The sequence below is a fragment of the Protopterus annectens genome, chromosome 11.part0 (assembly GCF_019279795.1).
Source record: "Protopterus annectens isolate FY-2018-M chromosome 11.part0, PAN1.0, whole genome shotgun sequence".
In the NCBI taxonomy this organism is placed as follows: Eukaryota; Metazoa; Chordata; order Ceratodontiformes; family Protopteridae; genus Protopterus; species Protopterus annectens.
This window is the reverse complement of record NC_056745.1, coordinates 1,113,189,790-1,113,214,845: the sequence shown is the minus strand read 5'-3', so window position 1 is coordinate 1,113,214,845 and position 25,056 is coordinate 1,113,189,790. Positions and strand designations below refer to the sequence as shown.

The 25,056-nt window shown below is 39.6% G+C and overlaps 1 protein-coding gene across 4 annotated transcripts in view; it reads right to left on the bottom strand.

Annotated features, from left to right (window-relative positions):
• The window catches only part of LOC122815720 (troponin I, slow skeletal muscle-like), a 302,343-nt gene that overhangs the window by 35,412 nt on the left and 241,875 nt on the right, over positions 1–25,056 (bottom strand). The window lies entirely within an intron of this gene.

Here is a 25,056-nt window from a genome sequence, read left to right as displayed (position 1 = left end):
GGTTTGGTGCCAAGGCCTTTAGAGCTTTCCTGCCACCGAAGAGTATGCTCTTCTGAGGCTTTTGAGGATGTGCGGTTGGCTTGTGTTGTTCCTTTGCTGGGCAGATAACTTCCCTTTGGGGAAAAAACTTCCATTTCAAAAAAAGTTGTTTTGTTTGACACCACCGTCATGTTCAGGAAAGTTATTTTAAAGCTAGGAATTTGTGTTTTAATGAACTGTTACTAGACTATGTTATTTTTCCCTGCCAGTTTAAATGTTGTTTAAAGTGTTTAAAACAGACATTTTCCTGTGTAGAAATTGTGTTTATTTTACTTTTTTGGGATGGCTAAGTGTTTTAATGTTCTTTTTCCTCTGTTTTTCTGTGAAAAAAGTGACTTGTAAAGATTTTACATTTTTATTAGCTTTTGCTGCTTATTTTCCTCAGGAAATAGACACCATGTTTAGCTTGTTCATGGAACAAAACTGTTGGTTCCAGTCAGTCCTTCTTCCAGCCACAAAAAGAAAAAGTTAAGCAAACCGCTTTTACCACCACAGTAGGCTAGCAATTTGCCTCAACTGCAGGTAGGTGACTATGCAGTGGCCATAATTTATACTTCAGAACACTCATTTTTTTACCCTGGATCTCTCTGGTGTAGCATCTTTAGCCACTTGGGGCTCTCTCAGTAATTATGGAGAACTACTCTTGTCGGTTCTCGGAAAGGGAACACGGAAGGCTTCCCTATTTTGTCAGAATGTTGTGCCCATCCCTGGAAAAGCTGTTGCTGCCATTAATAACACTGTTAGCCCCATGTCTCCTGTCAAAAAGAAACAGAAAACTAAACCTGTATCTATTGGTCCTCAGATTTCTTTGGACAAGAGTAATTCACCACTTCTGGCTCAGGGTTTAGTTCTAGCTATTGATCCTTCTTATAAACCAGATACAGGGTTTTCTCCTCAGATTTTATTCCGATTCAGACTCAGAGGAGTACTCAGTTTCTTATTCTCCCTTTGGGATTTCTCTTTCTCTGAGACAGTCCAAAAAGTAAAACAAAGAAGTCCAACGCCCTCACATAAAGACGTTTAATAAAATAACAAAGCTTTCAAGTAAAAACTCTTCATCAGTGTTTCCAATGTCCTCAGATAAAGAAGTTTAATAAAATACCAAAGCTTTCAAGTAAAAACTCTTCACAAGTGTTTCTTTGTTTTACTTTTTGGACTGTATTTCTGGTGCTTTGAAGTCCTTTAACTCCTTTGGTGATTTATTTTGTCTTTCTCTCAGACAATTTCCAGAATGTGCCACTGTTTTCAGTGGGTGAACACTGAGGTTTCTTAGTCCCTAAGAAAATACTATGAGTTATTACAGAAGGAATTTCCAGAACTTTCACCTGTTCCTCTAGTTCTGTCAGCTTTGGAGGATATGTGTCACTGCCTGTAATTTTCCTGATAGTCAGCTAGCTGGCCCTAAAAAGGCAGATATGATATATAAAGCTCATCAGTCATTTTAAGCTTTTACACACTCTTCCCAAATCTGGCCCTGAAACTATAGCTTTAGATACTCCTACTACTGCTAAATATTTAATTCCAATCCTACTCTTCCTGATAAGGGTGGGAAGACAGTGATAAATATGAAAAAACAGTGAATGCTTCAGAAGCTTTAGTTTTCAGTGTTTTAAATTGTCAGGCTCAGTTTGTTTTGACTAATTGTGAAAGTATGAGTAATGTTTGTCTGCAGTGTCTTTGTGGGAGGAAAATTTGCTTTAAATAATTTAGTTTCTTCAATTGTGCAAGTCAATATTTAGTTTTGCAGTGAGTGTATGACTCAGTTGATACTTATTTTAGGGCTATAGCCACTGGTACTGTTTTGAAGAGATTTGCCTGGCTACGTTCTCAGTGCCTTACAGTTTTGAGGAGGTTTGTCTGACTGTTCTCAGAACCTCGCAGTTGATGTTAAAAATGAGATTGTAAATTCTCCTTTGGATATTTAGTTTTTGGCCCCTCTGCTGCAGAGGTGAAAGAAAAGTGTGATGAAAGGGGTAAACTAATATAGGGGATATCTTCAGATTTTCAGCCCTCCTTTTCCAAATCTTCTAAGGGATTCTCTAACCCCCTCATTCAATTTTGGCAAAAAACAAAATTAAGTCTCAAGAAGATGCAGAAAAACAGATGCTTAAGAAGAATTGGCAAGGGGGTTCTAAAAAAATTATGTAACAGGGCAATCCAACATATCAGACTGACTATTTAAGGGACCTTGTTCTCCTCTCCAACCCTGGCAACCCCTTTTCCCATCCAGAAAGTCTTGATCTCTACTTCATAGGTTCATAGGTATGTATAAGCTAATGACCACAAGGATCTTTGTAAACCTTGTTGTAAATTCCAAATATCTGATAAGTTCTAGTACCTTTGTTTAATGTAAGCAGGTGCTTGGAAGATGAAACACTTACAAGCAGAGGCTTGGGAGATGAATCATTTACAGGCTGCCTGTGTGCATTGGAGACATATGTGCCAAGCCAGGGATGGATTTCTTGTTCCCTTTCCAATTGTCCAAGTTACACTTGAATTGGGTTAGGGAGGAACTCTTCTTCACATGGATAGGGGAACTGTTCCAAGAAAGGGGTAGTCTCTGGGATACATATCTGTCGGTCTCTAGCAGGTCCTATTTATATTTCAGGCAAGGTTTAAGTCTTTAGAACAGGTAATTCTGGTGCTATTTGTTTTGTGGATATGCAGGAGGGCCATCAGGGTGGGGTCTGACAATTCCTTGTGTTTCTGACATAGATCTTTCCTAACAGCTTGTCGGAGACAGAATACAGAGATAGTGCCTTGATGCAGTCTGCATAGGGCATGTTACTTACTTCATGTATTCTTTTAGTGAGGAACCTCTGTGGATGTTCCAATTGTTGGATGTGCCTGGTTAGGTACATACCAGTAGGGCAATGTACTCAATGATAGGTCTGATGAATGCTTAATACAGTAGAACAATGTCCTCCTTGGACCTAGATGCCATAACTTTGTTTATAAATTGCACAACATAGAATGATTTTCCGATTACTGTAGATATGTGATGGTCAAGGCTAGATTACTCTATATATGTTTCTTCATGTCCCTGACTACTAGGTCAACTCTTGGGGGTGGGTTGTTAATGCGATAGTAACCAGGGGACAATGACTTCCTGATGGATAGTATTATGCATTTCTTGACATGTAGTTTGAGTCCATGGCTCTGACACAAGTCATTTGTCTGTGTCAGCCCTTTCTGGAGAAAATTTGCATTGGTGAGGGATTCTATGACTGCTTCTAATTTGCAGTCATCTGCAATTTTAGTCAGCTAGAGACCCTTAGCACTGGCCTTGACTTCAGAAAAGTAAATATAAAAAAAAGGAGTGGTCCCAGGTCGATCCCTGAGAGCCGTCACTTGTGACTGGCTTCTTTGTTGAGGTGGACTCCCCAATTGTAATTTCCTGGGACCTGTCTGTGAGCTAGCTGGCTATCCACTACCCACTAAGTGACATCAGGGTTTATATCTAACCTCCTGAGTTTGGCAACAATGTCTGAGTGGGGTATTATGTCAAATGCCTTGACCAGATTAGGGTAGGCAGTGTGGACCATTTGTACTCATCCATTGCTTTGGTGACCTTCTCAAAGAAGTCCACCAAGTTGAGTAGGTACGACTTGCCATTGATGAAACCAAACTGGACTGGTTGCAGACTCTGGAGGTTTCCTGTGTCACTACTGATCATTTCCATGATAATTCTTCCATGGTTTTATGTATGAGACCAATGAGACTTATGAGTCTGTAGTTTCCATTGTCTGTAGATGGCCCACCTTTGTGCAGAGGGATGACTGTTGCTGTTCTCTGCTTGTGGGGCACAAAGTCTGTTTGGAGGCTATAGTTAAATAACAATTCCAGATGGCCTGACAGGATACTGCCCAGGCCCATTGATACATTGTTCTTGGCCTTAGACAGAGCATTGAGAACCTGTTCCTTAGTGATAGTAGGGGAAGTTATATTTGATGGTATTTCCTGTCAGAGGTTTGATGGGGAGAAAGAGGTAAAGCTAGAGATGTATTTGTTTGCCAGTAGGTTTGCTACATCTTCTGGCTCAGTATAGTTGGCTCCATTAACAATGAGCTCTGCACACAATTATGTATTGTCTTTGAGGTTGCAGACATAGCCAAAGAATGTCTTGTGGTTGTCCTTTGCCTGGGAGGCCAAATTTACCTCAAATTTGGCTTTGGTAGTCTTTTTTCTCCTCTGAGTTGTTTTTTTTGTTTGATGAGCATGCTTTTATCCTACTGGGTGCTGCACCTCCTAATTTTTGCCATGATTTTCTTTCTTCTGTTTTACAACCTATTGATACTATGATTCCACCAGTGTAGCTTGTTTTTGAGTTTGTACTGCACTTCTTCCTGGTGGGTACTGTTGTCTCTAACAGTTCTGCATAGGCAGCAGTGTTTCCAGGGTTTGTGGGGACTTGAAATATTGCCAGGTCATCACCTAATTGTAGGAAGTTAGCCTTAGAGTACTTTGTGAACATTCCAGGGTTAGCTGGGGTTCCAGGTTTTATTTTTACTTCAAATGAGACTGTTTTGTGGTCTGACCTTACCAGCAAAGGCATTGCACTAGGGGGTGTGCAGCATTCTCCCTTATTAGTGAGGACCAGATCCAGTATGTATGAGCCCCAGGTTGGCATACTGACAATCTGTTCCGGGGAGCTTCTGTTTACAAAGGAAAGGAATCTCTGTGCCTGCGTGCTTGGTTGTCATATATGATTCTTGATTAAAGTCACCCATGAATATGGCATTGGGTTGGATGATGAATGTTTACAATAAGTTTAAATGCATGTTATGGGCTTCCTGGGTCATAGGGGGGGCCTATAGCTTGTAAGAAAGTGGTGTGGGATTTTGCCTATTGTGATTTGAACATGGAGAAGCTCAAGTGCATTATCCTGTTTGATCAAACTAGAGGTATATTTATTTTTTATGTAAACAAAGACATCTCCACCTTTAGTCCTTGTCTGTGTAGCAGCTGGTCTAAATGTGTGGATGGCATTATAGCTTTGCACTGCCGGTGTGATCTTCTCGACTTTAAATCATGTCTCCGTGATTGCACAAATGTCTACATTCTCAGGGGTGAGGAGAGCTAGTAGGGAGTGGAGTTTCTTGTTTAGACTCCTAGCATTCAGCAGTAACACCTTTAGATTTATCAAAAAAATCCAAAACGAATAAACTCCAAAACAGCCAAATGAGGAAAGAAACACTCCAAGCCACAAATGTAAAGTAAGCGCTTTCGTTTACTAAACTAAGCAAACTTCTTCAGACAAATACACCAATACAAATTAATTCTTAAATACTAATGACATATGGCATCATCACATTTAAAAACTAAAAAATGTGATGATGTCATATGTCATTAGTATTTAAGAATTCATTTGTATTGGTGTATTTGTCTGAAGAAGTTTGCTTAATTTAGTAAACGAAAGCACTTACTTTACCTTTAGATTTATGCCAAAATCACTTTCAGTTTGGCATTGCCTAAAAAAGGTAAGACAGGGGAGGACAATGTTTTAACTAATATTCAAAAGCCTAGAGAGGAGAGGTGCTGACTATTCCTGTCAAAGCAGCGTGGTCTATTGACCATCTCCTTCCATGCTGACACATATTACACACCCTTTGAATGACACCAGAAACTAAGGCAAGTATGAAAGTCAGTCATCTTTTGTTCATATCGTGGTATCTTCCTTAGTGAAAGTAAAATGCTTCTCAAAGCTGGGCTCATACCAGTCTGGGACACGTATTCTGAGAACTCCATGATGCCTTTCTTCATATACTCTATGGAGATACTTCTCAGGTCATTTACAACCACACGGAGTATGACTGTGTCATACTTCTACTTGTGGCCCAATGACCTGAGTGCATGTGTAATGTGGCAGATCCTGGTCCCTGATAAACAATTGACCGTAACTTTCTCCTTCTTCAGCCTGTGAGAGAGACATCAGTGTGTCTCACAATGGAATCTCCAATGACCAGAATGTTGGATTGTTTGGTGGCTTGCCTTGTGTACTTTGAAGTAGAGGCTTCATGAGATGTGTTGATATGGGTGTTGTTTTGAAAGAGCGCATCTGGGGCTGCTGAGAGTATTTCTTATATGTACTTCATCTAGGAGCACTTTGAGGTTTAGTAAATTTACATTTAAGTGCCTTAGCATATGTGGATCCATGTGTTTGCTTTGAACTTTGTGTGATGGGTGCAGCACATGTACTATTGACAACCTGATTGACATTAGGAGTGCTTTTATGTGAGAGTTCTGCCTCCAGTGACATGGTGTAAATACATCTGTCACATACTTTATCAGTTTGAGAATTAGCTGGTTGTCAGTAAACATGAGGCAATTTCTACATTGCCTCAGGATACCCATATCCACAAGTTTTGAGGTTGGTTCACTGGTCTACCCATATCCACCAAGCTGGTAACAGTTGCAGTGAGAATATACAATAATGTCAGGAGTATCTGGTTTACAAACTCTGGGGGAGGTTCTTGTCAATGCAAACTCGTTGTCCTGCAGGCAACTAGATATTGGTGAAATTTCACTTTTCTCTTTGGTAACAGATAGTTTTAGACAAGTAGGTTCTGAAGATCCTTCATCAAGGTTACACGTGGCAGTGGAAGGAAATTCCTCCTATCCAAGAGGTAATACCTCAACCACAAGACCAGATTCTTTTAGTTTTACCTGTCCTTCATCACATGCTGTCACAGGCAGTAACAGAAAAAGTTCTTCCTTTCCAGGCTGGAAAAAGTTTTTGTTCACTGATGTTTTTAGTGCCAAAAAAGAAAATGCTTGGAGACAATTTCTGATTCTTTCTTTCTTAAACTTGCTTATGATATTTCCCTAGTTCAAAATGCTGTCACACCACAACCTGTTACCTCTTCTTCCTCATTCAAGTTTTCTGGTACTACTAAAGTTGAAGGATTCTTTTCATCAAATTCTTATTCATCTAAACTTCAGGCCTTTCTTAAGGTTTTGTGTCTGGATCACAGTATCAGTTCTCTGCCTTACCCTTTGGACTATTCACTGTGTACTGCGGTGGTGGTGCTGCGGTAGCGTTGTCGACTCACAGCAAGATGTTGTCCGTTCTATTCTCAGCTAAAGTGTCTTCTATGTGGAGACATGCGTGAAGGGGCGTACCTTCATTGAAGGTTGTGCATCACAGCTGGTAACTCAGCACGTAAAAATCTTCTACCAGTCATTAGCGGACCGGAGTTCCACTGTGGCGAACCCTAACCGGGAAAAAGCCGAAAGAAGACTGCACCAACAGTATTAACAAAGTGTCTAGCTCCAGTTATAGCTCACTGTAGGCTACACTGTATCCACATTTTTCCATATTTCGATCACTTGCTTATCTTTGCAGAGACTTTTTCAAAGTGTCAAGAATCTCTCACTTGGGTGAGAGCTTTCTTACACAAGCTTGGATTCAAAATAAAATTCAAAAGTCTTTTTGACTCCTTCACACAGGATTGAGTTCCTGGGGTGTCATCTAGACACCTCAGTTCAAAGAGATATCTATTTCTAAGGTTTTCCACTCAGACTTCGGTCACTGTGAGGGAACACCACAGGATTTTGGGGCTCCTGGCATCTATGATTTTCATGATACCCCTGGTATGACTCCACATGAGAAAGATACAATGCTATCTTAAATCTCTTTGGTCCCAGCACCAAAATCCTTTATCCTTTCAAATCCCAGTGTTGGGGTTTATCAGAAGGGAGATCACTTGGTGGAGACAGCAAATATCCTTAAACCGAGGTCTCCCCTTCTCCCTCCCTTGTCCATTGCCAGTAGTCATAGACACCTCAGACATTGCTTGGGGAGCAGTTTAAGGAAAGATACAAATGCAAGGTATGTGGGATACCAAGGACAGATGCAAGAACATGAATATAAAGAGATGCTTGCCATGATCAAGGCACTCAAACTTATGAATCATCTTTGGTCCTCAGGACCTTTTCAAGTCGCTATAGACAATACCAAAGTTATGTGGTATTGTCTGTAATAACAATACCATAGCCATGTGGTACTTCAAGAAGCAAGGGGGGACCAGGTCATACCCTATTTGCAGGCTAGCCATGTTAGTTTGGGATATAGCTTCACAACACAATATCACTCTGCATGCATCCTAATTCAGTCAGAGCAAACTATGTGGCAGACAAGCTGAGCAGGATAAGGGGACACCCTCACAAATGGAAACTAGAGTGGGAGTCTTCCAAGATTTGATCAATCTGTGGGAAGTTCCTGAAGAAGACCTGTTTTCATCCTGTCTGAACAATCAGCTGGCAAGATTCTACTCTGGGACTCCATGCAACAAGTCCTGGAAGACAGATGGCTTTTTCTTTTCTTGACAGGAATGCTCCTATATGTTTTTTTCACCCTTTCTACTGCTATCTAGGGTACTTTTGAAGAGTAAGAAGGAACCCCATTAGATCATTATGGTGATTCCATTCTGGCCCAGGAAACACTAGATCTCCCTTCTTTTGGAAGTCATCAGGGGCAATTACTACAAGCTTCCTCACAGAATGGATCTACTCAAAGATCAGGGGTGTTGAATACATCAGGACTCCAATCGACTTCAATTGACTGTCTGTATGATGGGGTCTAAATTCCCTTTAGTTACCTGTTTACTGAGAACGTGCAGCAGGTACTAATAAAGGCAAGAAAGTCTGTTGCTAGAAAATGATGCATTAGCAAATGGAAAAGGGTTTCTAGTTGGTGCCAACAACAGAAGCAGCACATATTCAAGGTTAGTTGTTTTCTGGTTTTACAATATTTGTCTGAGTTATTATCCTATGGCCTTTCTTCTCATCTATCAAGGTTCATTTATTGGCCTTTTCGGCATGTCTGTCCGTGGATCTTCCTATTTCAATGCATTCTCATGTCAAAATGTTTTTGAAAGGAGTTTTGCATAAGAGGACTCCAAAAAAACTGGTGGCACATCCTTGGGATCTTAATTTTGTGCCAGATAAGCTAACACATGCTCTGTTTAAAGTTCTTAACATGGAAAACAGTTTTACTGATTGCTTTAATCTCTGCAAGAAGAGTGTCTGAGTCTCAAGCTCTTGTGGTGAGTCAGCCCTATCTCTTTTTCCACAGGGACAGGGTTATTTTGAAATCTAATCATTTTTTATGTCTAAAGTATTATCTGAATTTACTTTAAACAAAAGTATCCATCTCCTTGTTTTCTTTCCTGAACCCCATAATGAGGAACAAAGGATATTCCATACCTTGGATTTCCACAGACAACTCCGGTACTATCTTGATAGAACTAAACCTTTCAGGTCATCAGATCAATTGTTCATTTCTTGTGAAATTAAAAAAGAAGGGAAACTTGTGTCAAAGCAGACTATTTTTAAATGGTTTTCTAAAGCTATTGCCTTTTGTTATTACCCACCACAACAAAACTGTTCCAGGCAGGGTCAAGGCCCACTCTATTTTTGAAAAGTGTTGGATTCCAGATGAATTCTAGAAGCAGCAACTTGGTCTTCTGTGCACACTTTACAAAGTGATATAAGCTTGATTTCCTCTGTAGGTCTAAATCAGGCTTTGTTAGGAATATTCCTGAGGGTTTCTTGGACTCAACTCCTTCCACCTCTCACATGTAGTAAGTCAGGGTAATCTACCCATATAGCACAAGGCTACTACAGCAGTGATCAATATGATCAAGCCGCTCCCTCTCTCCATCCCCTATGGTTTTTGTGTATTTTTTATGCCAGGGTGTAAATTCTTACATTTTGTTGTTTCTAGCATTGTCCTTTCAGGGCTCAGCCTCTCTCTCTCTCTCTCTCTTCCTGTTGGCATGAAAGCTCTGAAGGACTTGGCACCCAAACCTGTCTTTTCACTCAGCTCTGCTCAAGCTGCCTGGTGGTTTACTTTTGTAGCTGGCTGGCTGTTATATCCTTTGCAGAATACAACCCCATATAGCTAAGGCTACTGCAGCAGTGATCCTTTGAACATATATTGTTATAGTAAGTTTACTTACACAGCTGTACTTTACTACCTACACGAGTTCCCGGATCCCTGACTAGTGAGTCAACTCTCAATGGTGTTTCTATTGATGATCTAGTTTTTGAGGTGGCCAACTTCCCAAAAGATACTATAATGCATTTCTTAATATTTAGTTTTAAGCCATGACTTTGGCACTAGTCATTTGCCTGTGTTAGACCTTCCTGAAGGGTGTTTTCATCTTGAGGGGATTCTATGACTGCTCCCAGATTGTAATCATCTGCAAACTTGTTTAGCAAGAGAACTTCGACATTGGCTTTGACCTCTAAGAAGTAGATGCCAAAGAGGATCGGGCCCAGCACAGAGCCCTGAGAGACTTCCATGGTGACCGACCCCTTTGTGGAAGTGACCTCACCAATACTAACCTCTTGGGTCCCATCCATGAGACAGTTAGCTATCCAGTGTGTTATAATGAGGTTTATACCTAGTTCCATAAGTTGTTGACAATGCCCAAGTGAGGTATTTTATCAAATGCTTTAGTCAGATCTAGGTAGGCAGTATGTACTGTTTTCCTCTCATCCATTGTCTAATGGCCTTTTCAAAGAAGTCCACCAGGTTTAATAAGCATGACCTTCCTTTGCAAAGCCAGACTGAGATAGAGCCAGTGTCTGGAGGTCTCCTATGTTCTTGTTAATAATTTATTCCATGGCTTTGCAAATAAGACTACTCAGACTAATGGGTTTGTTGTTTCCTGGATCTGTTGATGGTCCTCCCTTAGCAAGGCGGATTACTATTGCAGTCTTCAATTCTCGTGGCAGAAAGCCTCTTTTGAGACTACAGTTAAAAAACGACTCCAGTGACCCTCATAAGTCATATTTTGGACTATTCATAAGGTACTCTGGGATGTTTTCGGGGCCCATTGAAGCTGTGTTCTTGGTCTTAGCGAGCACAGCCAGGACATGCTCTCTAGTTATAGTTGGAAGAGTTAAGTTTGAGGGTATTTCTTGGGAGCGTGGCTGACGATGATTGGGGAGTAAAGTTGGAAATGAATTTGTCAGCCTACATCTTCAGTATATTGACAGGCTCAGTGAAAGTGACACCATTAACTATTGGTTCATCTCACTGCTGTGTGATATCCTTGAGGTTTCTGACATAGCTGAAGAAGGCCTTATGGTTGCTTTTTGCCTGGGAGAATATGTTAACCTCAAAATTGGTTTAATTTAACCTAATTAGCCCTATTAGTTGCCTGTTTAGTTTGATGAGTGAGTTACATTTCCTGTTTTTTCCATGATCTTTTTCCTTTTGTTGTATATCCTTTTTAGTTTGGGATGCCACCAGGGCATGTTTGTTTTCAGAGTTAGTTATGGGTTTACTTCTGGCAAGTACAGCATCCTCCATGCAGCCACTGACATGGTTGTACAGAGTTTCTGTGACCAGTTCTGCAAAGACTGCTGGGTTCGCTGGATTCAGTGGGGCACTGAATTTTGACAAACTATCACTTAATAGAAGATAGTTTGACTTTGTATCATTTTTGAGTGTTACTGGGTTCACTGGGGTTAAAGGGTTGATTTTGAAGGAGATAGCTTTATGATCAGACCTTACCAGGGAGGATGTGACATTTGGGGGTTCAGCATTCTCCCAGATTTGTGAATAGGAGGTCTAGTATGTTGAAGCTTATAGTGGACATATGCACTAATTGTTCAAGGGGGTTAGTATTTTCAAAGTCCAAGAATGTCTGTGCTTGCAAATCTGAGGCCGTGTAAAATTCCCATTCTGTAGAAGGGTAATTAAAGTCTCCCATGAGAAAGGTGTTTGGTTGGATGGTAACTGTCTCCAGTAGATGCAGTTATGCTCTGTGAGATTCTTGTGACATGGAGGGTGACCTATAGCCAGTTCGAATATGGGATGAGATTTTTATCTATAGTGATCTGCACATGGAGAAACTCCAGCATATTATTCTGTTTAACAAAACTAGAGGTATGCTTGTTGCTGATGAATATCGAGATGTCTCCACCTTTAGCCCTTGTCTTTGCAGCTACTGGTCTAAATGTGTGAAAGACACTGAAACCTTGCAATGACAGGGTTTTCTGTTGATGTAAACCATGTCCTGGTAACTGCACAGATGTCTATATTCTCAAGGGTGAGGAGGGCATTGTGGGAGTGTAGATTTTTGCTCAGGCTCCTGGCATTAAACAGTAACACCTTGAGGGTCAATTGAGTTAATTTTGCTGTGTCGGTAGGTTTGTCAGTTTGGCATTGCCTAAAAAAGGCCCTATGGGGTTAGATAACATTTTAGCCAGTATTTGAAAGCCTAGAGGGGATGGGTGCAGACCATCCCTGGCAAAGCAACATGGTCTGTTTACTATGTTTTCCCCTGCTGATAAATATCAGATCCCCTTAGCACGACAGCAGAAACTCATCCTATTGTCAAAGTCAGTCATATTTTGTTCATATTGTGACATCATCCTCATTGAAGGTAATATGCTGCTCAATTCTAGTCTCTTACCAGACTGAGACATGTAGTCTGAGAGCTCCATAATGTCTTTCTTCATATAGTCCAGGGATGTAAATCTCAGGTCATTTACACCTACATGAGCTATGATGGAATCATACTGGTACCTGTGGTGTAATGACTTGAGTGAGTGTGTAATTAGTTGGCTCCAGATGGGCAACTAACCCTTATCTTCTTCTTGTTCATTCTGGTTAGAGAGGCATCTGTATGTCTTGCAATGGAGTCCCCGTATGACTAGAGTACTGCAAAGAGTGCTTGTTTTCCTTAAGTGCTTAGTTCTTGCTCCTGCATTGAGTGTGGCTGTATATGTAGTGTTAGTTGTTCTTTTTTCTGAGCGCTTTTGGGTTTGCTGAGAAATAGGCAGTCTAGGAGATCTTTTTTGTTTAAGAAAATTTGATTTAAGTTCCTTAGCATACATTGGCCTGTGTGTGTGTGTGCTGTGTGTTATGCGTGACTGGCATTCTGAGCATGGTTTTGACAACCTGATATGTACTTGTATGTGAGAGTTTAGCCTCCAGTTACATTGTCTATGTACACTTCTCACATAAAGTATCTGTTACTTTTAAGGATTAAGTGGTTGTTGGTAAACATAAGACAATTGCTACATTGTGACAAGATACCCATAGCCACCATTCTGGTTAAAGAAGTTATGAAATTGCATATCCATGCTGTCCAGTCCTTTAATTGGTGAGCTACAAAGGGGTAGTTTACTGGGGGTTTAAAGAAGGCTATTAAGGGTGTTTTAATAGGATAGACTAATTTTGGTGCTTTATTGGGGCAGACTAGGCTACAAATTTCTAACGTCTACAAACTTTTATTGGCTATAAAATATTCACTTTTACTAAACCTAATGGTATTGCCACTCAATGCAAAAATTAGCTACAGCTTCAAAGACAGTTCTATATGGAAAATTTGCTTTCTAGGTGATTGCTTCTATACATGGCACAGCTAACCACCACTGCATTGTGAGCAGCTCCGTGCAAGCTCATTGAATTTATACCAGAACTGAAAATACAGAAAACTGACTAATGAACCCTCTGGTCAATAAAACAACTACACGTATATCCCTTTTGTGTGCTTCCCAACTCAGAAAGACCAGGCAGACATCTCCAGCCACGGGATGATTAATCCTAGTCCTCCTAATATAAAAATACAGTGAAAAGACTCCCAAAAATGCAACATTACTGCAAACAACTTAAACAACTAACAATCCTTTTAGAAGGTGACTTCAAGATGAATAAAAGAAAACAGTCACAAACCAGCGAATGCAGGCAAATAGGATCCACACCAAAAGGGATTCTAGCCAAAACATAAGTAGAAAGTACACCAGGAACTCCACAGCCACTTCAGTTTATTGCAACAGAAATAAATAGAAGCGCTTTTGTCCCAAATAGTAATAGGAACTTCATCAGATACAGACATTACACAGAAATGCATCCTTTTAACCACTTTGTAACAGGATGTCATTTCCCGTTCTAATCAAATGCAATTAATTAAGGCATAAAGCAAAAGAAAACAACAGCAACTGCTATAACCACAGATGTACACATCCCACGGCTCTTATTGTCTGCATTCAGTGGTTTGTGACTGTTTTCTTTTACTTGTGGTTTTATTCGTCTTTCTTGATTTAAAGATAAACAGTCTAACAATAGCAACAGTAAGAGAAAAAATACTTTTTGTAAAAAAAGATAAATAAATAATGGTGTAATGCATAAATAAAGCAAGGAAAAGGCAGCAATTAGTTAAAATAAGTTATACAAGTGCAATTTAACAATCAAAAGTATTTATCTTTGCCTGGATGGCACTAGATGCGAGTAAAACACTTCTGGAGCACAGGGTAGGATGCCAAGCTTTGCTGCACTCTAAGGAAATGAGCACAGAGCCACGCAAATATGAAAAATGTACATCTCTGAAGAAGAAGAAAACTGACTACTGAGCACTCTGACCAACAAAATGACTACACTATGAGTCTTTTTGGTTGTTTCCTGACTCAAATAGACCAGGCAAACACTTCCTGTCCAAAAATGAATAATCCTAGCCCTCCTAATGTAAAAACATAGTGAAAAGAATCCCACAAAACTTGAACAAATAACCGGAAATTCCCTGCAGAAGGCAATTTCAAGACAAACAGTCTAACAGCAGCACCAGTGATAGGAAAAGCACTTTTAGAAAAAATAACATTAAAATGAACAAATAAAGCAGAGAAACAGCTGTGATTACTTAAAAGAACTTGTACAATTTAGCAATCCAATGTGCTTAGCTTTGCCCGGATGGCACTGGATGCAAGTAAAACAGCTCCCAATTGAAATGTCTGCAATTGAAATAAATGAGTGCTGAAAAGCCAAAAAAAGACTGAAAACACAGACGACTGAATCTCAAAAATCACTCTTACAGCCCCCTCAGCTTATAAATATACCAATTCCGAGATCGACATACCTCAGAGAAAGGGGATTATTCTGAGAAATGGCATCTTGGACTCAGTATATACAAGTATGATCTTTCATCCATTAGTCTCTGCACTTCAGGACTCGTTCTAGCAGCTAACGACGACATTTCAAATGATTACCAGTAAAACACTTCTGGAGCACAGGCTAGGGTTGCTGAACTCTATGGAAATGCACCGTGTTTGTTATTTATTTATTTGTTTATTTTTGCTGTCATTTAGTTAGCTTGTGGCTTTGATTTTCTGCAACTTGTTGAGACTTGTCAGTTGCAGTCTTTATTTCCAACTTCCATCATATGAATATTGAAACATTTTTACTTTAATGTATTTCATGAAGTGATTATTTTAAATAAATAATTCCAATGGGCATTTAGTAGATGAAGCCTTTTTAAATACCTTTATTACATTTTGATATTTTAAACAATGACACTGGTACAGTAATAGAAAAAAGCCATAGTAAATATTTTTCAGTTTTGTCATGTATTATACTAGCATTCACTCCAACATCATATAAATTACTCATTTGCTGCCTACCTTTAAATCTCACTAAAGCTCCTGAACATTATTCTGCATGTATTGTTCCCACAAATCCCATTTGTTTCTATGTAACTTGCTCTTTTCCTTTTACTAAAGATCCCACCTCCAGCACTTATTTATAATATTCAATACTACAATTACAACTGGTTTAGAATTTGATTTCCATTTTCTAGTAATATTTTTTAGCAGCTAGTAACATTACATTTAATAATGCCTTACTATGCAATGGCAGTTCAGATCCAATATTCCAGCTCAAAAGAATCATTTATAGATTCATAAGTTCATAGGAGATCTGACACTGCCAGCCCAGCTATCTGGAATTTTGTGGATAGTCATGTGTCATTTGTGAATATTAATATGATTCATATGCTTGTCTTACAAATGTAAGAGAACTATATGTTATGTGTATATTAAACTACTGGTGCAAATGTGTGTGTTGAACTGTATGTTATGTACTGAGCTTCAAGAATGTGTCCACAGTGTACCCTAATGGAAAAGAACAGAAATGTATATAAACTATACCTGTGCAAATGTATGTTTTAATAGTAGAAGCTGGAACATACAAAGTTAACTTGCAAAACTTCAAGAAAATAAGTGGAAATTGTTTTACGATCATGTTATCTCAGTTTCAGTGCAGCAAGCAGACACAATGTCTAGAGATAGAGGTCTTCCTATTGTCTTGAAACAGAAATAATTACTAAGTTTCAGATGTAAAAGTGTTTTTATTGCTCTATGACTTCCTAGCAGCTGTGCACTTCTGAGAGATATGTATTTTTTGACACAGAGGTGTTAAATTCTAAGTATCTATTTAGCCTGGGAACTGAAGTCAGGTGAGAAAGAGTGATGTCATCCAAGCTAACCCAGCAGTAATTATGATTATTAACTTAAGAACTCTCTCAGAGAAAGTCTGTGCATTTTGTATCTTGTCTTGGACATAGAAACATCCATTTCAGCACTTCAGCCTGCGTCTTGCTCTGTAAGTAAGTCTAGGGTGCAGTCATTTCTTTTAGATATAGATAGGAATATAGTAATGATTAGTTTAGATGTTTTCTGTAATTATTTGAGACTGTCCTGCAATGTTGTTTTAAAATATTTCCTGTGATTCTGAAGTCTGCAGTTACTGTCTTGATTAACTATTGTCTTGTTCTTTTATTTATAATTAAATATATTTAAAACTATCTTTGTGGCTGATATTTGTGAGACATATTTAATCTCTTAGGGTACTTGCATATGTATTTGGTGACACTGTACAGGCCACTCCTAAATAGCCTTGAAAGTCTTGGTCCCACTTACCATTTGGATTAATAGTAACATTAAACAGTAAGATTGGGCACCCTTTGGTAAGGGCCTTAAAAGTTCTTGATAAGTAGTGGCTGGTGGCAGCTGGTACTACCTTATAGTCTAGGCAGAGGGGGGCATAGCTAGTAAACATGTGCCAGCCTTTCCCAGGTGTGTGTTTGTGTATAAATCAAATCTCAAATTGTGTGTGTGTGTGTGTGTGTGTGTGTGTGTGTGTGTGTGTGTGTGTGTGTGTGTGTGTGTGTGTGTGTGTGTGTGTGTGTGTATCAGCTACATGGGCAGGGACACGAAGCACTGGTTGGACAGAAAGGGTGTTGGAGGTTTTGGCTTGGCCACTCAGCTGAGATCTCAACCCTATAGCTGTGCCAGTGGGGGAGTTTTATTGGGGATCTGGAGAAAGAGGAAGAAACCAGCCCCAGACTAACTGTGATCTCTGTGTGCTCTTAAGGGAAGTTGTAATTTACTGTGTGTGTACTTGTCATCCTCCCAATGTATACATCCCTCACTGGTGCTAGTGGTGAGAATTAAGGCTTCTTGATTACTGGGCCAGTGCAGGGGCATCACATATTAATTAGAAGGTTACTAGGCTAGCAGCCTAGTAACCTCCTAATTTATATGTGATTAGATGGTTACTAGGCTAGCAGCCCTAAAGCCCTTACAAGCCTAGCCATATTAATCCCAAGTTGCCTCAATTGTCCTTGGTTAGATGGGTTTAATTCACAGAGTGAGTCTATGATAAACACCAACTACCCCTGTCCATGAGGGACATGCATGCCACCTCTGGGTTGAATTTGCAGTCTCCCATCTATTTGCCCAGGTTGTGCTTGAATAGGGTCAGTGAGGAGCTCTGCTTCAGGTGAATAGGAAATTTATTCCAGAGTAGCAGCAAGCTCTTGGAGATATACCTGTCAATCCAGCATGTTCCGTTAATGCCACAGGCTAAGTTAAGATCCCTAGAGTGAGTGACTCTTGTGTCATTTCACTTGCAGATGTGCAGCATATCCATCAGGGCAGGGTCAGAGACTGCCCTGTAGGCCAGGCACAAGTCACCTCTCAGCAGCCTGTATGATACAGAGTACAGTGACAGGGCTTTCAGTCTATCCACATAAGTCATGGTTTGGAGGACCTGTATTTTCTTTATGTGAAACCTCTGTGGTCTCTACCACTGCTGCAGGTGTCTGGTGAGGTACATGCAGAAGGGATCATTGTACTCCATTAACGGTCTGATGAGGATTGAGTACAGTGGAATTATAACATCATTAGATCTGGATATGATGCCTTTACTAATGAGATGTGCACCTTAGAAGGCTTATCTCACTACTGTGGAAACTTGGTGGTCGAAGTTCAGATTATTATCCACCTGTGTTCCCAGATCTTGCACCACTGGGTTTGAACTGGGGGTGCTGTTATTATTAGCATGTAATAGCATGGAATTCTACTTTGCCAAAGGGGATAATAATGTACTTTTTTGCAGTTAGTTTTAGACTGTGGCTTTGGCAGCAGTTATTTGTCTGTGTTAGCTCTTTCTGTAAAGCGGTTTATGTAGGTAAAATAAACAGATGTTTGAGGGAATGTACTAGAGACCATATGTATTGTTTGAAGAGAGGACAGACTATAGTGCTATTATTAAACACGTGTTAACATATGGAGCTGGCCACCAATTTAGGTTTAGTGTATTGGAATTGATTAAGGAGGATGTTAGGATGGGCAATATCAGTGGTAGAACAGAAGAGAAAGAACTTAAATGGATAGTGAATCTGGGGCCTCATTTAGGAAAGGGGTTGAACGAACATATAGTAATTACCCCTAAACTAAAGAATAGGAGGTTATTGACATAAGTCCCCTGTTCTATATCAGATATTCATGTTTTTAAAATATTTACATGTATATATATATATATATATATATATATATATATATATATATATATATATATATATATATATATGGATTCCTATTATAAGAACGAAAGTTCACTACTTCGAACTTGTAGTAGGAGGCCTCACTTCTGCGAAAGTTCACTTTAACGAAAGTGAACTTTTCCATAAGTGCACTTCACTGAAAACACTGCAGCACAGTGGAGGACATAAAAAACAAGCTATGTCCTCCACTATGATGCAATAGTCATGGACCTTAGGGTTAAGGTACAGGTTAGGGTAAGGGGATAGTTAGTAAAGCTATCCCCTTACCCTAACCCATGCCCTAACCCTAAGGTTCGTGAATATCGCACCACAGTGGAGGACATTGCTATGTCCTTCATTGTACTGCAGTTATCACGGACCTTAGGGTTAGGGCACGGGTCATGACGGGCTATCCCCTTACTATGACCCGTGCCCTAACCCTAAGGTCTGTAAGTACTACACGGAAGTTCAGTACAACACCCGTTCATTGTACTGAACTTTGCGTAATGCACTTTCGATTAAGTGCAGTGAGCATTCCATGAACTATTTCGAATTAGTGTAAATTCGATCTAGTGTATGGAACCCATATATATATATATATATATATATATATATATATATATATATATATATATATATATATATATATGTATATATATATATTTTTTATGTATTATATGTATATATACTAAAGTTTTAGTGTACATCATTTGTATTATTATGTGGTTGGTGCTTTAAATTCTGAAGGCATTTGATTGTGATGTGTGATTGGTTAGTTTGAACATGATTTTGTGATGTGTGAGTATTTAAGGGGGTGATGGGAGGGTTAATGTGATGGTCTTATTAAGCAAACAGTTGGTTTGTGAAAGTGCTCACCTGTTTTATCCATTTTTATCTGTTTGTGAATAAACTAAGCCCTTGACTGAAGAAACTGTGTTGGAGAGTACTTTGGAAAAATATCCAAGTTTGGATTTCTGCCGGTGCTACCTTGATATTTCTGGACTTTATTTCATTATTTTTGTATCTGTTTGGTAGCTGTTGAATACTGGAGGTTTGTGGTTCATTTAGTCTTCCTGTAATATGTTAACATTGTTGGGGGACTCAATGATTGCACCCAATTTGCAATCATCAGAGAACTTGGTAAACCAAAGGTCATCTACTTTAGCTTGGATTTCCAAGAAATAGACTCCAAACAGTAAAAAGCCCAGCATAGATTCTTCTTGAACGGCATTGGTGACTGGTCCTACTGGTAGAGGTGGAATCACCACCTTTGACAGTATGTGTTCTGTCAGTGAGCCAGTTACTCACCTTGTGACATAAGGGTTAATCTCCAGCTGACAGAATTTCTCAATGATACCTGAGTGGGTGGACTGTGTCAAAAGCCTTGGCTAGTCCAAGATAGGCAGTATGCACTGTCTTACCTTCATTCAGGACTTTGGTGACTTTCTTGAAGAAGTCTTCTAGGTTTAATAAGCATGATGTAGCCTTAATGAATCCTAACTAGGTTGGGTCTAGAGTTTGAAGGGCGCCTATGTCTTCGTTGATAACGTCCATGATGATTCTTTCCATGGCCTTGCAGATGAGGCTGGTTAGACTTATGGGTCTATAGTTCCGACGGTTGGCTGATGCCCCCCTCCCTTTGTGCAAGGGGATAACTGTTGCTGTTCTCCACTCCGCTGGAACAAAGTCAGTTCCTCAGGCAATAGTTAAAGGGAACTCCAAGTGAGTCCACTAGGTCCTGTTTTAGATTGTTTAATAAGCAACTTGGGATGTTATCTGGTCCCACTGAGGCAATGTTTTTGGACTTGGAGAGTGCAGATATGACCCGATCTCTAGATATACTAGGCAGAGGACTGGTGTCAGGTATGCTTTGGGGTATGGCTGGTGGGGACAGAAGGGTGAAGTTTGCCCCAAATCTGTCAGCTAGCAGGTTGGCAATTTCCTCCAGTATAGTACGTGTGGTACCATCTACTACCAGTTCGACACATAGTTGGACATTCCCTTTTAGATTTCAGATGTAGTTAAAGAATGCCTTATGAGTATCCTTAGCTAGATATGCTATTTTAGATTTATAATTAGCTTTAGAGGACTTTACATGATTTCTAATTTGCTTGTTCAAGCTGTGGAGGGAATTCTTCCTCTGCTGAGTCAGTTCCCTCTTGTTCTTAGACATCAATTTCTTCCTTTTGTTAAATAATCTGTTTATACTGGAGGTCCACTAGGGTGGCTTGCTTTTTCTGGAGGACCTGGTTTTAATCCAGTCAGGCACAGCTGAGCCTCTATAGTTACTTAAGTGCTTATACAGGGCATTTGTGTATACCTCTGCATAGGAGTCATTGTTGTCTGTGATTGTGAGGAGTAAAAAACCTTTTATACCATTGCTTAGTAGGCTGTAGTTTGCTTGGGAAAAGCTTTTAATTTTTTTGCTCTTGTGGTCATGGCAGATTCAATTGTTACTTCAAATGTGACTGATTTATGGTCCAGCCTAACCAGGAGGGCAATGCACAGGGGGGAGTGCAGTGATCCCCCCATGTTGGTGAATACTATGTCTAGGACATTTGAGCCCCTTGTGGGAGTGCAGACTATCCGTTCTAGAGCATTTGTAGTAACAAAGTCCAGGAACCTCTGGGCAAGCATGTTCATGCTCATGTATGTCACCCAGTTGATGGAAGGATAGTTGAAATCTCCCATGACTAAGGTGTTGGGCTGTATGACGAGTGACTTCAGTGAGTCCAGGTAGGTGGTGTGCTTTTCTTGGTTCATGGTGGGGGATCTATAGCTAGTAATGATGTGGTAGGGTATTTTGCCCATAGTTAATTGGACATGGAGTAGTTCGAGAGAGTCATACTGTCTGACCAGTCTCAAGGTATACTTGGCTTTAATGAAGATGGATACACCTCCACCTTTGGTTCTTTCATGCTCATTTTGAGGTCTGAACATGTGGAAGGCATTGTAGCCTTGCACGGTCAGGGCGCTGTCAATATTCCAAATTAGCATGGAATTCTGCTTATTTGCTGAGTCACTGGTGTATATGTTATTATGTGCAGTGGTTTCTATTTGCATTGCAGTGTTTGCAAGTGGTTTACACTTGGGACATCTCTGATCATTTGGTAGGGTTCTAGTGACTACCTCCACATATGTGGTTTGTGTTGTGTGACCTCATTTTGTGTGAGAGGTGGTGTGTGTCTGCTGACAACTTGTTTGATGTCCGATTTGTTGTTGCACGAGAGAACAGATTTCAATTTCATAGTGTAATTACGTCTCTCACATGGGGTATTTGTTTTAGGAGTAAGTGGCTCTCAGTATACATGAGGCAATTACTACATTGCCTCAGGATGCCCATATAAGGCTGGTCAGTGAAATGATGGGGAACTGCCATCCATCCATTATATCAGGTTTTTACTGTATATACTATTAGGGAAGGGAGTAGGCTAGTTTGACCAGTTTTTGTGTTAGGACTAACAAAGGTGCTTGTTGTATTGAAGGCTATGGATGATAGGTGTGGCAACATTGCTCAGTGTACCTGTAGTGCAGTAAGGAAGCTTGGGAAAGTTCTACTGACAAATGTCTAGGTGTCTAGGGAAAAATTGAAATTCAAAGTGTTTGCTTCTATACAGGGCAATGCTAACCCCTGTTTTACAGTGTGTTGCAACATGCAAACACAAGGCTTAAATATAGATGAAATTAAAACACTTTTAAGCTAATTTACCAATGGAAAAGCACACAGTGAAGTTTACTCCAACAATTTCCAGCTCAGACAGGGCTGGATCCACACTCTTCTGCCACAAGAGTGTAGGGGAGCCCTTCGTAATGTAAGATGTCTGGTTTTGTGCACAAGTGTATCACTAACAGGCTAGATTCAGCAGGTATGAATCTAGTCTACGCTATCTAGGTATCAGAACAGAGCAAATCAAGTGCAGAGAATCAAGCAGTTACAAATGGTAAAACAGTAAAAAAAGCAGCAATACAGTTCAGAAATTGCAGATGAATCACAAAATATACTTATTTTCTTGTTTTCTTTTTGCCTTGGATTAAAATAGAAACACTCTAGACCTCTGGCAAAGGATGTCAAACTTAGAGCAGTTCTGGTTAATTGAGTGCAAACCCGAGCAAACATGAGGCTTAAATACAGGTGAAACACTTCTAAGCTAATCTACCAATAGGAAAGCACACAATTAACTTTCATCCAGCAATCCCCAGCTCAGACAAGGCTGGATCCACACTCTTCTGCCACAAGGGTGCAGTGGAGCCCTTCTTAATGTGAGATGGCTGGTTTAGTGCTCAAGTGTATCAATAACAGACTAGATTCAGCAAGTCTGAATCTAGTCTATGCAATCTATATATCAGACCAATGCAAATCAAGTGCAGAGAAGTGCAAAAAAAAAAAAAATAGAACCCTTTTGTGTGTTTCCCAGTTCAGATAGACCAGGTAAACACCTACTGCCACCAAATTAACAATCCCTGTCCTCCCAAAGCAAAAGCACAGTAAAAGAGTGTCCAGAGTGAAATGCTACCAGAAACAAATTTAAAAAGTACAAAATGCTACCACAAACAAACTTAAACACATAGGTACAGCAATTTACTTATAGGTTCATAGGTAGGTACTAGGCTATCGGCCTAAGGGCCTAAGTAAGCCTAGCCAATAAGGTTCCCTGGCTTACGCCACCCAAGAAAGTTATTTTCCTGTGCCCCTGACGAGCAAAGCCACAGAAGTGATCCCCAGGGTGTATTTCCTATTTCCCATCCACTTATCAAGAATTTTCTTGAAGAGTGTTCACAAGCCACAGAAGTGATCCCCGGGGTGCATCCACATATCAAGATTTTTCTTGAAGAGTGCTCACAGAGTGCTTAAACAACTTATAAAAATGTGATTATTTAATAAAAGTACTTTGCTTTGAATAAATGAGCCAAGAGCCACTCAATTGTACAGAATTTATAAAGGCAGTAAAAAACAAGATAAGCTGATTGATAAGCTCTCCAGTCAGTAAAACTACATTCAGAAATCTCATGTTTCCCAACCTAACTAGACCAAGCTATCTCTCAGTGCACTAGATGGAAAATTCACTGGCCTCTTTTGATGTAAAACAATTGTTTGCTACAGTGTAAAAATACACTACTTTATTCAACAGCTAGCTAGATAATTATGTCAGATCAAGTAGAACAGACAATGTGAGGCAAAATGCACTTTTTCAACCTAAACACAAGGAAAGGCAAATAAATAATTCAAGATATCAACAACAGTGTAGAAGGGGAGGAGCTTATTAATCTCAATTTACAGAAGTGGTAGGTAGCTTAAAAATCACCAGATTTAAAAGGCAGATCAACAAAGGGGATGGTGTATGGGAAAAACAGCAGGAATCAAAAACATTGTTTTAGTTTATGCAGGGTTCTAATCTTTTCAGGCAAAGACAAAGGCCCAGAATGTCACCAAGTATTTAAATATCACTCAAGAGACAATTTAACTTATGATAAAACACGTGAAATGTGCAGCCTAGATAATTTAAGTGTCCACCTCTCATATAGAACAAGCCACCAGGCCAAGTTCTTAAAACAGAAAACAAAACGGAGCAGGCATCAGAAAGCAGCTCTGTCAGTCACAGACAAAAAAATACAGATTTCCTCACCTAGCAGGGAATCACCAGCAGTGCTTTAGTGTATGCAGGATTCAAATATTTTCAGAGTTAAAACCATTTCCTTAGTTAAAACCATTCACATTCCAAACTGTACTGATAAAGTACTCTTTATGGAATTTTTAAAATCTGCTATCTTGTTAGATTCCCAAAAAATCATGTTCCCAATTGTCTCTCTCTTCCCATCTCATCTACAGCATTTACTATCTACCCATGGAACAATTCTCTGAACTCTGCTTGAAGTATAAAAGTACCTATGCAAACACCTTCTGGACCTTGGTGCATCCCTTGGGAGACATGTAGATATCCTCCCACTATTTGTCTATCACCTTTCATAGTTCTTAACCTCTTAGCATAAAAAATATGAACAAACCCAAAAATAATGGGGGGACAATGCCCCAAAAATAGAGACAAATTTTAAATATTTTTCTTATAAACTTAAAAAAAATTCCTAGAATGAAAGGTCTTGTGTTACCATGCATTTTCTGAAGGATATGACATCTGAAACTCAAATTCCTGTCACTATTTAGTGAATCTGAATCCTCACTGATTTGCCACAAAAATCCAGAAAATTACAAATGTTATGAGGAACACACCAAAAACATGAGGCAAAAAATCTGGACAGTTGAGAGGTATGTCACCTTTCCATTCTCTTTCCGCAATATTTTCTAACTTCCAATTGTTGATTCTTATAGTCATCATGCAACCTTTTATATGCTGTACTAATTAACCAATTTTTCAACAGCAACTTCTATTCTAGACTGAGATAT